The sequence below is a fragment of the Cygnus olor genome, chromosome 20 (genome assembly GCF_009769625.2).
Source record: "Cygnus olor isolate bCygOlo1 chromosome 20, bCygOlo1.pri.v2, whole genome shotgun sequence".
Classification (NCBI taxonomy): domain Eukaryota; kingdom Metazoa; phylum Chordata; class Aves; order Anseriformes; family Anatidae; genus Cygnus; species Cygnus olor.
This window is the reverse complement of record NC_049188.1, coordinates 4,608,979-4,624,979: the sequence shown is the minus strand read 5'-3', so window position 1 is coordinate 4,624,979 and position 16,001 is coordinate 4,608,979. Positions and strand designations below refer to the sequence as shown.

Here is a 16,001-nt window from a genome sequence, read left to right as displayed (position 1 = left end):
CGTTTAGGTGAATATCCGTAAGGGTAAACAGCACACTTGAAAGTGAACCAAAGTGCTCAGGATTGCATTTCAGTCTAGGATTTCTTTAGTAATGTGTAGGAAATAAATTGATTTTTTTTTCCTTGGCATTGCTTCACTTCCTATTTGGTGTTTGGGTGGTGATAAATTACCAAATAGGAAAAAAATCCTTAAAATTCTCTCACTTTTTTTTTTTTTAAATATATTTAAAGATTACCTTCTCCATTGGAATAAACAGATCCAGTCTTATTCAGGTCGTGATTCTCCACATTTCTACCCTGGCCCTTGTTTGCATCTGCTTGGCATTATCCTGGATTGGGGCTTTAACCTGATACAAATCCAAAGAAATTATATGGGAATTGATGGGATCACAATGAATTTCCATGGGTATAGACTAGTGCAGACCATAACCTATTAATCCTGTTGCATTCCTTCTGTAAATAACAATCTGGATTTGGCCCAAAAAGAGTAAAACAAATTGAAAGCATTCACAAAGAGAAGAGGTAAATGGGTTTAAGATGTAAGAATACCATATTGGTGGGTCGTCTCCAAGTACCCAGTTTTTAGTAGTACCAAAGCACATACAAAACTGGAGTTTAACATGTTCTTAAATGCCCTGCTGTGTGGGGTTGGCTGCTGATCCAGGGCCATATGCATAAGACCTGTCCTCACGGAAGAATTATATTAAAAAAATTAAAAACTGCAAGAAGGAGAAGAATGTTCAAGGGCAGCCAACCTGGAGGAAACAAATATAATTTCATTATGTGAAGTGTTTATAAATGCAGTTTATGAACATGTATGCAAAAGTAATTTTTTTACTTTTCAGACTGCTACTGTCACACAGAAAATAAATAACTGCTTATTTGTCTTTTCCAAGGATTTTTAGGGAGTGCATTGCAGTTCAGATATTTATTTTGACCTTTTATTCCTTTTAAATAACTTACTGCTTTGTTGATTTCTTCTAATTTTTTGTGTGCACTCCTTCACTTGTGATTGATAGAGAAACGTTTACCTGGATTCCCTGAAAATGGGAATTTATTTTAATTTTGGACTTTCTCAGACATATGGTTTAATTTTTAGGTAGTCCTGTGGGGAGCCAGGAGTGGGACTCGATGATCTTTGTGGATCCTTTCCAACTCAGGATATTCTGTGATTCCATGATACGTGGGTTACCGAATTTGATCTATAAATCCCACTTTTTATTTCTCTTACATCATCAGTATAAATCTGAAGTGACACAGAATGCCTGGAATTACAATAATGCAGTGTAAGAGAACTGACTATCAGGCTTCATATATAGATTAGATTAATGCATAAATCTAATTTGATATTTCACATTACTGGGCTAATATTTTACAGATGTAATGCCAAGTTGTTAAGTAAATGAAAATCATGGAGAGTCCAATTCTGAAAGGATTACTCAGGCAAAAATCCCTGAAGTCAAAGGGAGTATTGCCTGAACGAAGTCTGCAAAATTAGAACTAGAGCCATATTCCCAAAACAGACAAACAGATTTATCTTAGAGATCTGCCCATGAGTTGAATTCTTGTAACAATGAAAGATATATTGGGAAAACGAACAAGTAGGTAACCTGAAATATAAGGAGAGACTGATAAGATCACACCAACCCTGAGCAAGCACTTGTGTGGTTGGTGATGTCAACAGGAACCTAAGCTGTTTTAATAAACTTGTTCATAGTTGTCCTATACCGTGTTTTATATACTGAAGTACATAGATCATGTAAGAGTTTAACAAGAAAAGGATTCATATTAAATATGCACATAAAATGCCTCCGTGAAATATGTGAAATGCTTTTCTTTTTTATATGATTCGAATAAAACATTGATCATAAAACTCTGCCCTCCTGCTCCTTTATATTCAGCTTCAGCTGTTGCTTTGTGTTTAAAGTTTGAACTCATGACACTCAGCAGATATAATTGTGGGGCAGTTTTAATTGGTGAAGACAGACCAATGCTCTGCTTGCTCACTCTGGGGTATAAATCAGGAGAAATCCCACCAGAATCAGTAAAACGTTGCCTCTGTGTAGGAGACTGTTGGGCCAAATGATACAAGCGGTGGCAGCTCCTGTGAAATATGTAGTATTGTGTCTGTTTATAGCTGCTCAGGATCTGGCCCACTGACTTGGATGGAGCTACGCCAGGGATGATTTCTGCCCTTTATCATGAGTTTGCTCAGTGTTTTGCATTGTAAATTCTCCCGACTCTTGCTGCCAAACTCAGCTCCCTTCTTCACAGTTTCATACTCTGAGTGTGAACTGATACTGGTGGAAATCCAAGGGTAAAAAAGTGGTGAGCATAAAGCACAAATCTGTAGCCTGGATCTGAAAGGAACAGCTTGACCACAGAGGAAGTTATTTGCACAAAAAGTATTCAAACAGATATGCACGGTTTACATGTGTTTAGTAAATCTTGTCTGAAAACTAGAACCAGCTGTATAGTATATGGAGGCCCAGATCCCCAGCTCTTTCTGAGCAGTGTTTCATGCATTCGGATGATACATTTCAAGTCACTTTTTCCATCTTTTAATTCAGAGATGGCTAGGGATTGAAATGCGAGGAGTGCGATTTCCATTTCAATGTGAAGCGGTTGTCAGCATCCTCAGGTAGCTGTTCGCCACTACGGCTTTCCTGTTCATGAAGACGTTCCCATTAAGGCGCCTTTCCTCCTCACCTCCAGCTGCAGCCTAGGAGCAGAGGTAGGGCATAAAGCCCCTCTGTGGCTCAGGGGTATGAAAGGACCCTTTCACACCAGGCTCACCTTCCATTGAAGCATTGAGGCAATGAGTAGAGATGAGCTGAACCCTTAGCGGAGGATAACCCCACAGCATTTGCCCTACACGACAATGACAAAATTGACTGAACTGCTCTTGATTTGCACCGAAACAAGAGGAGAACCAGGCCTGAAAGGCTAAATTTGCATGCAAGATTAAGAAAGTTGTAGATGCAAGCAAGATCTTTTTTTCTTTTTTTCCTTCTTTGTGTGTGTCTTAACTATGCAACAAATTTTGTAGCTGAAATTTACATACTTCTTGATTCATGAAATTATGAGCAGCTGCTATTTTGCTACATTCTTAAATTGAAAAGGCAGCGAAGAAAAGAACAGACACATTAGGCAAACTCCATCTGCCCCTCATGTCTATCACTTTCCTTCACTCTCTCCTTTGCCAAACAGTATACAATGGCATAATCAGATGTCTTGGTTTGCCTGGGAGAGTCCCCACATTTATATAGCTGTCATCTAAGACGGGATTTTTGTGTTTAACACAACTTCTTAACGTGGTCTCCTGTTCATCCCTCAGACAAGCATACATATTTTCAGAGGAAACCACAGAACACAAAAGATCTTCAGGAGGAGAATAACCTTCTAAATGGCTTAACAGCTTCTGGAAGCTCCTGGAAGTCTTCAGGCATCTTTTCTTAGGGGTTTTAGAGGCTCTGAGTAAGGATCACTTGGATTTAAAAAGTTTTCCTATTTGTATTTTATTGCTTCTTTGTTACTGTCCTAATACAGAAGTGGGAAGAGTTGAGGGGAGAGGATAAAATATAGGATTGAGAATTAGGGTGGATGGGTTTTATTTCTAGCTCTTGCAATGATTCTGAACAAATCTAATCTACAGGTAGTTCCATGCTTGGAGAAGAGAACCTCTATGTCTGGCTTCCTTGAAAACAGCCCGGCCCTTCCTTTGTACTAAATGCCACTGTATAAATACCAACACCACATTTCATCATGAGGTAAATTGTAATTTCCCATTTTTGAATTAAAAGATGGAAGCTCCAAATTTTAGACCTATTTAACACCTGATTAAACACTTAAACTAGTAACAGCTGAGCGCATCCCTGTTAAGCGGAGGTTTTTTTCCTTTTGTTGCCCCACTTAAGAAACAGTCATTGTCATTCAGTCTCATTAGCATAAATAGGTTCCCTAGGAGATGTCCCATTAAAGTGGCCATCCCTATTAAGCATGTCCCAATTAAGTAGTGTTTATTGTATGGCAGGTTCCAGACCTCAAAGCAGAATAATTTTCAGTTCCTAGAGGGAAAAAAATAAGTCAAAGAAATTACATATTTAAAAAAGGCTTAAATTGATACAAACTGATAAGAGCCCAAAAATGAAAAATGAGGGCTGACACTTCATCCTTTTGTTTACCCTGTAATGCTGCTTTTCTGGTTTTGAGTTAAGAATGTAGCCTACACCCTAACTATGAATTTCTTGGCTTTGATTTGATTGTGTCATAACTTAATGTTTTATGACTTACAATCACATTAGTCATAGGAGTCACTCAAGTTTAGAGATGATGGAAAAGACATAGGGGATAGACAAATCCATACTCGGAAAGACTAATAGTTTTGTGATTGAAACGGTGGGCTGGGACCCAGGAGATCCAAGTTCAGCATCCAGGCCTGTGCCAAGTGTTCCTGCCTCACTTAGAGCAAAACACCGAGCCTCTGTTCACAGTGTTATTTGGATACCTGAACAGACAAATATGTTTTCATATGCCTGTGTGCATACATAATCTCTTTTGCCCTTTTCTCAATCAAGGTGGATTTAAGTTGGGGACTTATTCAAGGTGCTAACAGACAAGCTCTGGAAAATCTTCCTACGCTGGCTGAAGATGATAGAACTGTCAGCTGTCTGCTGCCAAAGGCTACCCCTTATCCCCCAAATAGTATTAGCGTCAGCCACTTCAACATAAAATCCAGGTCCTTAGCACAAACCTACCTTCAAAGAGCTGAAATTACCTGCCTTGATTTTGTCTCAAAGCAGTGGAGATGCAGGCAGGCATCTCCTGCCTATAATGCTGCTGTGGGAGGTAACCTCCAGCGCAGAGACTGAGCAGAGGAGTAGGAGTAATGACATCTTCGACAACCGAAGGGGAGCTCGGCATGCTTGTACTTCCAGCCAGGGCATTTGCACGTCAGCATTTACCCTGCAGAACTGAGACATCCCTTTGTATTTAGTTTGTTTTGCCCCTAATTATACAACCTGTCCTTCCTGTGAAGGAGAAGCTTGTACCTGGGTGGAGTTCAATAAATACATGGAAAATATTCGTGTTCTAAGACCACACACTGAAATCTTTTCGTGGCAGGACACACTCCATTCTGTGGGTGCAGCCTGTGGCACAAGGACTATGCCAAGACCTCCAAAAGTCTCCTCAATACAGCTAATAAGGGAAACATAGGGGAATAAGGGAACAAGGGAAACACAAGGGGAACATAGGGGAATAAGGGAAACACAAAGATTTGGACCTTCTCAATAAACACAATTTTACTCTCTTTGGTGCTTCTGGGAAACAAACAGTTTGAGCAGCCCCAACCTATTTTATTTCCATGCAAACTTCCATAAGAAGCAATGTATATGTGTCAAATACTTTTCCTTAGTCTCAATAATCACTTCTTTATGGAGTAGGAAATACCTCGGGAGTACGGTTTCATATGAAAAGCCACGATTTGTACAATGGTGCACAAGCAGTTCACACATTCAACATGTGGCCCATGCTCCAAAGAAGGTTAAGATTCCTTGCTTTTACAAGAGGCACAGTACTTCAAAATGAGGCTTTGTGAGTAGGTGGTGAATTTTCTTCTGGGTCACTAGGCAGGAGCTGGGTGCTTTGAAAGCATCTCCCAGGAGCGAGGTAAACTGTGGTTGAGCGATGCAGATGTTCAACTGTGGTCAAATCAGAAAGAAAGACTTCTATCCTTAAGGCAGTAAAGTAATTACACCTGGTATCCTCATATCTTGCTTCCAGTAAATAGGTGCAGAACAATGTGGCTTTGTAGTGCCCATTAGTAATATTAGTACTTGGCAGCACGAGCCTCTGAGAGTCTTTACAGAGCTTACTGAAACGTCGCATCACTGCGGGCAGGAGAAATGGTTAATATTCACGGTAATCAGGGGTTCCTCTCAGAGCCCGAATACCTTCCTTTGTATAAGCCTTACAAGTTTGCATGGCTGGGATGAGAATCTCCACAGAGAAAGCTTGCTCTTGGTGTTTCTTGGTGTCTCTTGTTTGAGGACAGAGATTATGTGTACAACTATACCAGGCTGCACATCTGCAGAAAGTGCAAACACAAAACCTCAGCTCTACAGAGCTGCTGTCCTTAAGGGAACCTCAAATCTAGATCCAGATTTGGGCTTGATTTTAAGATCTTCTCTAATAATCGTTCCTTTGTTAAATGGCAATACTGTAACTGCACTTGCCTAAGCGCCAAGTAGATTTTGTGTCAGCATTTCTGGTGGGAAACCATTTTCTCAGGGGCTTAAAATTTGGCCTGGACTTCCAAAGCAGGTGTCCAAAGTAGCACACGAAGGTTCAAACCGGTCTCAGAGCAAAAGCAAAGTACAGCAATGTACCTGCATGGAAGCTTAAGTACATTCTTTTGGCTCTGACACAAATCAACTGCAGGGCACTTTGACACATCCCAACCTTTCAGACTGTATTTTTTGAGCTCTGCTCATTATCGGAGCCTACATTCAGATGCTCTCGGCACAGATGCTTTCCTCATCAGCTCTGCACTAAAACATACAGTAAGTGAAATTCTGCCATATGTTAATACATATGTTTCAGTTTCAATAAGCATTTGATGCAGGGCTGTTGGTGGTTGTTTTTTTTTTTTTCGTCCCAAGGAATAGAAATTACAGAGTTTATACCATTACCTTCACTTTCTATTTAAATATACGAGTGAGCTTAAATAAACCAATTAAATTAATGTTAGCTATGTGCAGCATAACCTGTCACATCAGTGGAAGCACGTATTGATTCTTAATGGTTCAGCATTTATCTCTTTGGTCCAAACCAGCTGGGAATGGCAGAGTCAAACTGTCTGAGTCTCCTTGTGATGTTGTAAAATGATGGAGAGGCAGATAGCCTGGAGAAAAGGTGTAACCGGGATTTTCACTTCATCCCCACCTCAAATTTTCCCATCTGGCATATCACAACATAATGATGTGAATGATGTCATCAAACTGGGAAAGAGGAGCTGAATGGGGTAGTTTTCTCCTTTACTGAACTTTGTAAGCTGGCCACAAATTGTAATTAGCAAGTGTCTACAGTTTATTTCTGGCAGAGGCTCAGTCCATTTTTCATGGGCTGGAATCAGGTCTGTTCAGCCACAATGATTCTTTTTGTTTGTTTGTTTGCAAATAAACTCTTGTAAAGATACTGGGCACATTATGAGATTTACAGATCAGTTGCTATGCACAAGTATGCTGCTTTTACAGCAGTGCAATACCTCTGAGTAATGCTTTTGATTTAAATAGAGCTACCCTAGATTTGCACCATTGTAGGAGCCAGATTAAGCTCCATAACTCTCATACACAGGCTTGAAAGCACCCAAGCAGTTATGAATGAGAGCAGCATTTGAAAGACAGAACAAAGGAAAACAAGCCAAGAAAAATATCCAACTTACATCAGCTTTGCCTGCTGGATTCTTTGCTTTACAAGCAGAGAAATATCTAGGCAGACCCTCAGCTAGCAGAAGCTGGCACAGCTTTGTTAAAAATCAGTGGAGCTTTGCTGATTTATATCAGCTGAGAATCACTATCTGCCCCAATGACAAAATGAGGCATTGAAACATAGTGGGAAGGCAATAGGGTTTATCTATGGTTACAGAATTAAAGCATCATCATAAGATAAACTAATTCTTGTCTAATGCTTTCAAAAAGGTGTCTATAGAAATACTGCACTGACTCCTCTTTCTCAATGTTGGCTTCTGATCACTGTGCCAAGACTGGCATCTTCTCTTCCCTCAACAAATCAGCATGGCTCCTGCAAGCTCTTCATTGACTGCCAATGCTGTGCTACCAATAATTTACTACTATTGAGAAACTTCTCTGCTTTCACTCTGCACAAGTGAGTTTGCTCCTACATGCCTGGATTTGTTCAGTTACATACTTTATGAACATTATTAAAAAGAATCAAAGGATTCTTTTGGGTTCATTTTTCATAAAATGTCTCAAGCATTTGATAAATAAATAATCTTCTACTTAAAATGGGCATGAATTCCCTAAAGACCCAGAGGTGCACGCAGGTATGTGCCAAGCCCAGCTCTCCTCCAGGGGGATGTATATATCTATATACCTGTAATTATAGGCTGATAATTATATAATTCACTGTATGTATATCATCATTTGTGAATAACTGGGTAAGCTGGCAACACAGAAGGGCGGGACTGTATCATAAGCTAATAAAAAAAAAGCAATTATATTTCTTTCTGATCCAGTTCTCACCTTCCCAGTGAGATCGGGGCATTGTGCAATAAGTGAGAAATGAGGAACCTCAGAACACTTGGAAGCAAGATAAGCATCCAAATGTCTGACTGTGTCATTCAGAGCTCAGCTGAGCTGTTTCAGTCAGGAAATTATGGGCTGCCATGGGAACAAAGGTCCCTTCCCAGATTACCAGAAGGAGTCTGAAATGGGTCAGAAATGTTACAAGAATAGGCTTTTTAATGGCATTCATATTATTTCCCAGGTTAATACAACTTTGAGTCTAAGATCTAAGGCTAATACGAGAAATTTCACTTCAGCTTTATGCAACATCTCCTCACTGTACATACAATTCACCCCCAAAAGGATTCCTAGAAGAAGGCACCACTGCAGTCCTGCATAGGCCAGCTGCCATCTCATTTTTACTCTGTGCTCTTGCACCCATCTTTCTGCATCTGTCACATCTTGTTTTATGTTAACTTTACCAACTGCTTAAAAAGGGACCATTTGTAATCTGTGTTGGTGCAGCATCCTGCAGAAGGTGCTCTTTGGTACCAACATATCAGGAATCATAAAACTGCACGCAAGCCTTAAAAATATGATAAACTGTGAAAAAGCGCTTATGCTTTCTAATTTACAGCATTCATGCAAGTCCCTAATTCCTTTCCAAGATGCACAGCAGAGTGTCCCCAGTTGAACCAAAATATCCAACCACTATCTTCACTTTGAAATCCTTGGGAGTGCTCATGCTCTTAAAAGCCTAGAGACAGTGCCCAGTATCAGGGTAGGATTGAGCCTCTGGTACGTAATTCAGAACTGAACAAATCCAGGCACGCAGGAGATAATTTAGCTGTGCAGAATGAAAGAACAATTTCTCAATTCTGGTAGATTATTGGTAGCGCAGCATTGGCAGTCAATGAAGTGCTTGCCGAAATTGTGATGATTTGTTAAGGGAGAAAAAGAAGCCAACCCTGGCAAAAGAGTTCCGGGCCACAGCAAAGAGAAAAAGACAGCATTGTACTTACACCCACAGCCCTTCCTTAGAGCTCTAAATGAAACATAATTTTTTTTCAGAGGTTCAAATGCTGGAAGCACAGATCAGCCACGTTCTCTCCCCCATTTATTACAGCTTTCTGTCACTATGTTGCTGGCTGTAAAGCAGGCAAAACTGCTAAGCTGTTTTTTTTCTGTGCAAAATGAGTATGACTGGAGAGGGACAAATGTAGAGCCAAGCTCTCCGTTGGGTCTGAGCTGGTTATCTCAGCCTCACACTCTTAAGGTCCTACTCAGCAGAAACCAAATCAGTATCATCAGATAGTTTATTTGCACTGGAGTCTCTGTGACTGTTACAAAGTCCTAAGTGGTCTACAGGATGCCTTTCCTGCTACGTCACTATTATCTCCCTTGCTCTGAAACCAGGAAAATCACAAAGATGGCTCAATTCTAATGATACTGACTCTGATCCAGCAAAACATGGAAGCATATACTGAATTTAAACATACAGGTCTTCTACCAGCTTCAGGAAGGCTGCTCACCAGCTCACAGCTAAGCATGTGCTTGGTACTTTGCTCAGTCAGCAAAGTTGCTGATTCAGTTCCTTTCAAAGTTTGAATGAAGCTTGAGATAAAGTTTCAGGTTTGGATGATCTGTCCTGTACATCAAGAAGGTGCTGGAAGGGAAAAGGCATGCTAGGAAGTAACAAAGGTGCCAGAGTTTAGGAAATGTTGAGACTCCCTCACCTAGATGATAACAAATTGATAGGACTGTCCACAGCTGTGCCTGCAGGCAGGTTCCGTATAGCTCACATATTCACTTCTGCAAAGCTCTCTCTTGCAGGCAAGCTGTCCGTATTCACTTTCTATCCATATCTGTGTGTTCCTACTTACACACTTATGTATGTAAAGTAGAATACTCTTGCCATTTCTAAGTTCTGCAAAAGTGAAATCAGCACATTATCCCCACTTTGGAAGAAAACCATTGCCGTAGAATACAGAATCATAAAATCATTAAATCATGGAATATCCTGAGTTGGAAGGGACCCACAAAGACTTTTGAGTCCAACTTGTGGCTCTACACAGGACCACCTGAAAATCAAACCCTATGTCTGAGAACATTGTCCAAACACTTCTTGAACTCTGACAGGCTTGCTGCCATGACCAGCTCCCTGAAGTGCCTGTTCCAGTGCCCAGCTACCCATGTCATGCTTTTCTCCACCAAACACACAATTCATATATCAAAGAAATTTGAAATCTGATACTTTGTACGTAAATACTTGTCATTGAGGGGTATGTCCACAGCCCCTATAGGAAAAAAGTCTTGTCTGGATAGTATTAAAGTCTGAATGCCTGAAAGTTGGATACTAAATGGAACAAAATATTTCAGTGCCTTGGAAAAGTCTGAGTGACAACATCTACAGAGGATGGTGTACTGTCAATTTATAGGACAGTTACTAAAGTACCTTTTCTCTGAGATTTTTTTTTTTTTCCTCTCTAGGTTCAATAAGGCTAATTTGGGCCAAAGATAACTTAAAATCTTTCAAAAGAGTACAGTGCTTAGTATTGCCCCAGAAGTCAGTATGATACTCACTTAACAGTAATTATATACTGTGCTTAAGTAGGGCTCAGATATAAATGCTTCTGCAAAATACTGTTTCATGTTCCCTTCCATGTTAAGGGTGGCACAAAATGCTATGTCATCTGAGAGCACTCTTAGCTAATCCTTGCACATTTCTAATATACTCTGGCCACGGATCCTAAAAGCCTTCACACTCTGTAATGAGTTTAGGCAAGAAGAACTCTGTAAAACAGGTAAGGAATCAATATGGCAGCTTAACGCATGGGAAAAAATCACCCTCGATTGATTAAGAAAGGTTATCAAGGGTGTCTCAAGTTGTACTGATTTATTTGTTCAAAGTAGATTAGATTAGTAGTAGTTAGATTTTACGGGACACTAAGCATCCTAGAGCTCCTGTTGAGTTTACATATTAGTGATCCCTAGAAAAATGAATAGAGTCAGCAAAAATACAGAGTTTTAACATGCAGTTCTACTCTTGAAAAGGGGATAATCTATATCCTGCTACACTGAAGTTTCATTTTATGGCAGTATCATTACCAAATATACCAACATTTGGATCCAAAAAATGGCTACTGTAGAGCCAGTGCAGCTCTGGAAAAGTGAAATGGCATCTGCACATCTCCTGTCTCATACACAAAATTATTACTGTGTTCTCCTCAGATACATCTGCTGCTTTTTAGGTTTCAGCTGTCCACCAGACAGTTAACCAAGTCTGGCTTCATTCACTCAATTATTAAATCATGTATTCAATGAGATTGTTCAGAGAGGCCAAAGGGACTTTGTTTGTAGAGCACTAACAATTCAGCACTTTTAGCAGAAAAAAAGGAGTAAGAAATGAGTACTTAGGAGGAATAATTGTGTTTTGTACTAAATTCTCTCTGAAATTCCCTTCTGTGATGGCAGGAGAGACTGATAGAAATCTATCTGTTCCCAAGGTGAATTGCTTGAGAATCTCATCTTAATAGGGTGGGGGCAATGCTGGATGGGGAAGGTAAGAAGTTTCTTGAATTTCTGAGGGCTAGTCTGGGCCAATTCCTTTGTGCTTGTCGGGAGGTATCAATTCCTGAAAAGGGAGTTTCCTTTCTCTTTCCTATGACTAGTCAGGATGGTGCCTACACATTTAACATATCTACATATGGGCTGACTTCCCCGCCCGCTTGGTGCCTACTGGCCCCACTCCCTTATCTAATCAAGGTTCAATCAAAGTTAATTAGGGATCTAGTTTTCTGTTCCTACATTAAGAGTAAAGCAAAAGAAGCTCCTGGGCATATCTGATCAAGAAGCTGATCTGTGTTACAACTATGTAATAACTGGCACAACTGTGTAATTACAATACAGCGCTATCTAAGGTTACATCATTATCATTACGCTTAACACTAAAACAAAATGTGGTTATCATGATTGGTGTCAACACATTTGTGATATGCCACCCAGGAAGATGAGGCTATATACATGTCACCCAAGCCCTATTTGAACCTGAAAAAAACATTTGTTCCTGCAGATATGGCATAAGAAGAAAAAGAAATACACAGGACCTTGATTATTTGGGGTTAAATTTACCCTTCCTTTTCACCCTTCCTCTTCACAATGCTTCCTTAGCCAGACTTCCACTTGTCAGTGAGTACAATGACTGTGGAGTCACTGAAAGATAATAAAAATGTAATCTATCTGCATATGTCTATAGTCCATTTCCACAGGGAAGTGACCTTCAAAGTTCCAAGAACAGTGCTAACTCAGTGGCATTGCACTGAGTACATACCATTTTACTGTTGATTTTCTAGTTAAATGGGTAGCTTAATAAACTAATATGTGTCTATAAAAAGTAAATGCCATGAAACGTGCAGTTCGGCTGAAGGAAGAACAATATTGAAAATACCATTTTTACATCTTCTGATTCTTGCTGGTTTTAGTCATAAAATATTAGGGAAAACATATTGCACAGTTTTTAGTGACTAATATTTATGTGCAGTCTTAAGTATCAACAGCTTCAGCCATTTTTTTTGCTAATGATAGGTCTGGATGTGTTTCCTTAGCTAAAGACAGCTTCTTTAGCTTACCTCATATCACGGCATCTGGTATCTCTAATTGGAATCATTTTCATAATAACCATAAGCAATGTACATTACCATCTACAGAAGAAGGCTGACTACAATACAGACTTGTCTACAGCTCTTTAAGTATCCAGGATCCAGTCCAAAGCCCCTTAAACCGAAAGGAGAGACTCCCACTGATGTTAGTTGTATCTAGCTTAGGTCCAAAGTATCAAACAAACAAACAAACAAACAAACAAAACCTCCTGAAACTCCATACAAGAAAACAGGGATATATTCGGTATTAGTAAGTTTCAGTGCAACTCTGTCAAAACCCTCCGAAGGTGGCGTCCCATTCTGTTACTAAATAAGGCCTAATTCAGTCAGATACTTGCACAACTTGAAATGCCGGAGTAGTTCTGTGGATTTTTATGGAAGCTGACGACACTCATTAGGTTAGTCTACTCGGTAGTCTACTACTTATGAGTGTTTAATTGCTAGAAATATTACTGTTTCATTAGCAGTAATATTAGTTTACCATAGAAGATTACCTAATTCATTGAGAAACACATATTCAATACTTATTTTTTATGGTATTAAAAGCTTGTCTTGAATCATTTCAGAAAAAGCTTGGTCCTATGCAACACTCATAAATTTGTTAGCTATCCATAACCAAAGTCTTCAGCTACTCATTTAGTGGTAGATACTTATGCTGTGTTTAAAGTATAACACTTTACATTCATCACAATCAGCAGTTCTCAATAAGATAAAAATACATGAATTCATCTCAATCTGGAGAGTTCCTGCAAACCTCCAAATAGGACAAGACTCCGATTGTCAAATTGAAGACAAAATAAGGGACTAAATAGAGTACCCTAACAACTGTATGCACAGGGCTGGTTTAAGCTGAAATTTTACATAAAAAGGTGCAAATAAATGCTTTTAAACAGAACCGTCCCAGATTGCATTTTCTAGCTCTCTCCCATATAATTGTAAACAGCTTTGATTTCAAAGGGAAAATCAGACAATTATTTTATAATGAGAGGTGTGGTCTAGTGATTCGAGCATCAGATTGGCAGCCAAAAACCACTGGAGTTTTAATCCTGGCTCTGACACTGACACCATCTATTGCCTTAGGCTAATCAGTACGGGCTTGACTGAGATCTGCTCCTTGTGGGTGCAAGAGGCAGGGACTGCTGCAGAATTCCTGATTCAAAGTTATGGAAGCAAGAAAGAATCCTTCCCTCCGCTGCACCCAGCTTGTGCCCAGCATGTCCCTGAACTGAGGGAGAGTACCCCTGGCCGGAGGAAGAATTTAAACCTACACAATGTTCACCTTAGGCAAGCTGAGGTACAGGAAAACCATAGTTGCTAAGTGCTGTCAATAAAAGCTTTAAAACCTATTTGCATAAGCATATTTGAGTAGGTCTCCACTTTGAAGAAAGCCTGCTGTTTAGGTCGAGGGGTGAGTAAAGCCAGTCTTGCCTTTAGAACACTCCCGGCACCTGGGGAGATTTTTATTTCCTTTAAGCACCTTGTAGTTAAACTTTTAGTCATTGTTTTCTTTCTTCCTGTGTGTGCCCAACCCCCAGTGACCCCCAGCTCCTCCCTGTCCTCTGCTTCTCAGTACAATTTCTCCTGTCTCATTGAGTTGTCTGATTTCTTACCCTTGATTATTACGAACCCAGACAAAACTCTCGTCCTTGGGGATTTTAATTGGAAGGTTGATTGCCTTTTCTTCTTCTCTTGTACACTTTCCATCATTTTAGCTTCCTTGGGGTCCACAGACAGACTTTCAATCTCCCCCCTCACATTCACCATCATGTTCTTGATCTTTGTTCGCTTGAGGCTTGACTCCTTCTAATATGAATATTAGGCATCTTGCCATTTCAGATGACAGATCAGCTCTTTGATGTGTCTAATTATGATGGAGAGGGGGCAGAGAAAGCAAGACCTCCTGAAGCCAGGATAAATTTGCTGTCCATATAAACTCCAAGCAGTAATGTGTTCCTCCGCTTCATTTCTTGTACGTGGCAGCATCCTAGACTCAACTCTTGCCCAACCTAAATGCATGAATCTCCCATCCAAGGGAATTTTTCATATTTGATCCTGCTTAATTTGAAAGAGAAGATGGCAGAATCTAGGATGGCATTATAATAGGGAGGGGTTGCAGAATACGGAGTTGTACCTCAACTTTGCATGGCAAAAGCATAGGTGGCTGACTGAAAGCGACCCAGTGAGAGAACCTCGCTCCTCCACCTCACAAAACTCTCCCCTTATCTTGCTACCACAGAATGACACTCAGCATTCACATTAGAGCTTTGCAAAAGCCACCAAATTCAACCTCACAGCACCTTTCTATGCCGAATTTTCATTTCAGTTTTATGGATGTTGTTCAGAGACAGGAAACACTGCTTCAAGAGCAAGAGACTTAGGAGCGCACCAGGATCCAGTCACTTCTCTTGCTCTTAAGTTATCCAGATATTTTCAGAGAATCCCATCCCAAGTACTTTTGCTTTGGAGCTGATCACTCTGGAATTCATTACGGCCAGACCTAAACTCAACCCATGTCTATCTTCCAGGACATTTTCTCTGGCTATCTCAAGGGGGAAGCTGCCTTGCTTGGAAGAAGAAGGGAGAAGAAAATGTATTGAACATTTAGCATTGAAACCTGCTTAGAGGCTGTACTGTTGAACTCCTACTGTTCCTCTTTTGCACCTGTATGCCCACAGAACTGTTGTACAGCTCTTACCTGTACTGCAGTAACATGTCGCTGCCCTGTTCAGGACCAGGGCTCCATTGAGTTGCATGCTTTATAAACACATGAAAGGCCATGGTCCCTGCCCCGAGGTACTTGAAGTCTTGTTAGCAAATCTCACAGACATTTCTTAATATGAATTTATTGCTGATCTGTCTGCCCCAGAGCTTGAAATTCTTTATTTATCTGCCAAACAGGCACAGCAGGATTTTCAGCATTGCTTCCCCTTATAATACCTAGCTAATATGCTTCAAGCCTGACCCGCAATGATCATCTCCTGGGAAGAAAGGTTAGCTTAGTCTTCCTGCCATTCAGCATTCAGCCCTTGATTTTTCTACCAAAATGGGCAATCAGTACCAGTGAAACGAACACTGATCAACACTGACAAAACCTTTCA

General features: G+C 40.2%; 1 long non-coding RNA gene across 1 annotated transcript; it reads right to left on the bottom strand.

Moving 5' to 3' along the window:
• Positions 1 to 1,082: 1,082 nt before the first annotated feature.
• LOC121057989 lies at positions 1,083 to 7,489 on the bottom strand. The gene is made up of 3 exons (XR_005814050.1): positions 7,444 to 7,489; positions 4,757 to 4,972; positions 1,083 to 4,066 (listed from the first exon to the last, which is right to left on the bottom strand). It is a non-coding gene; the product is annotated as an uncharacterized LOC121057989 (long non-coding RNA).
• Positions 7,490 to 16,001: the final 8,512 nt, after the last annotated feature.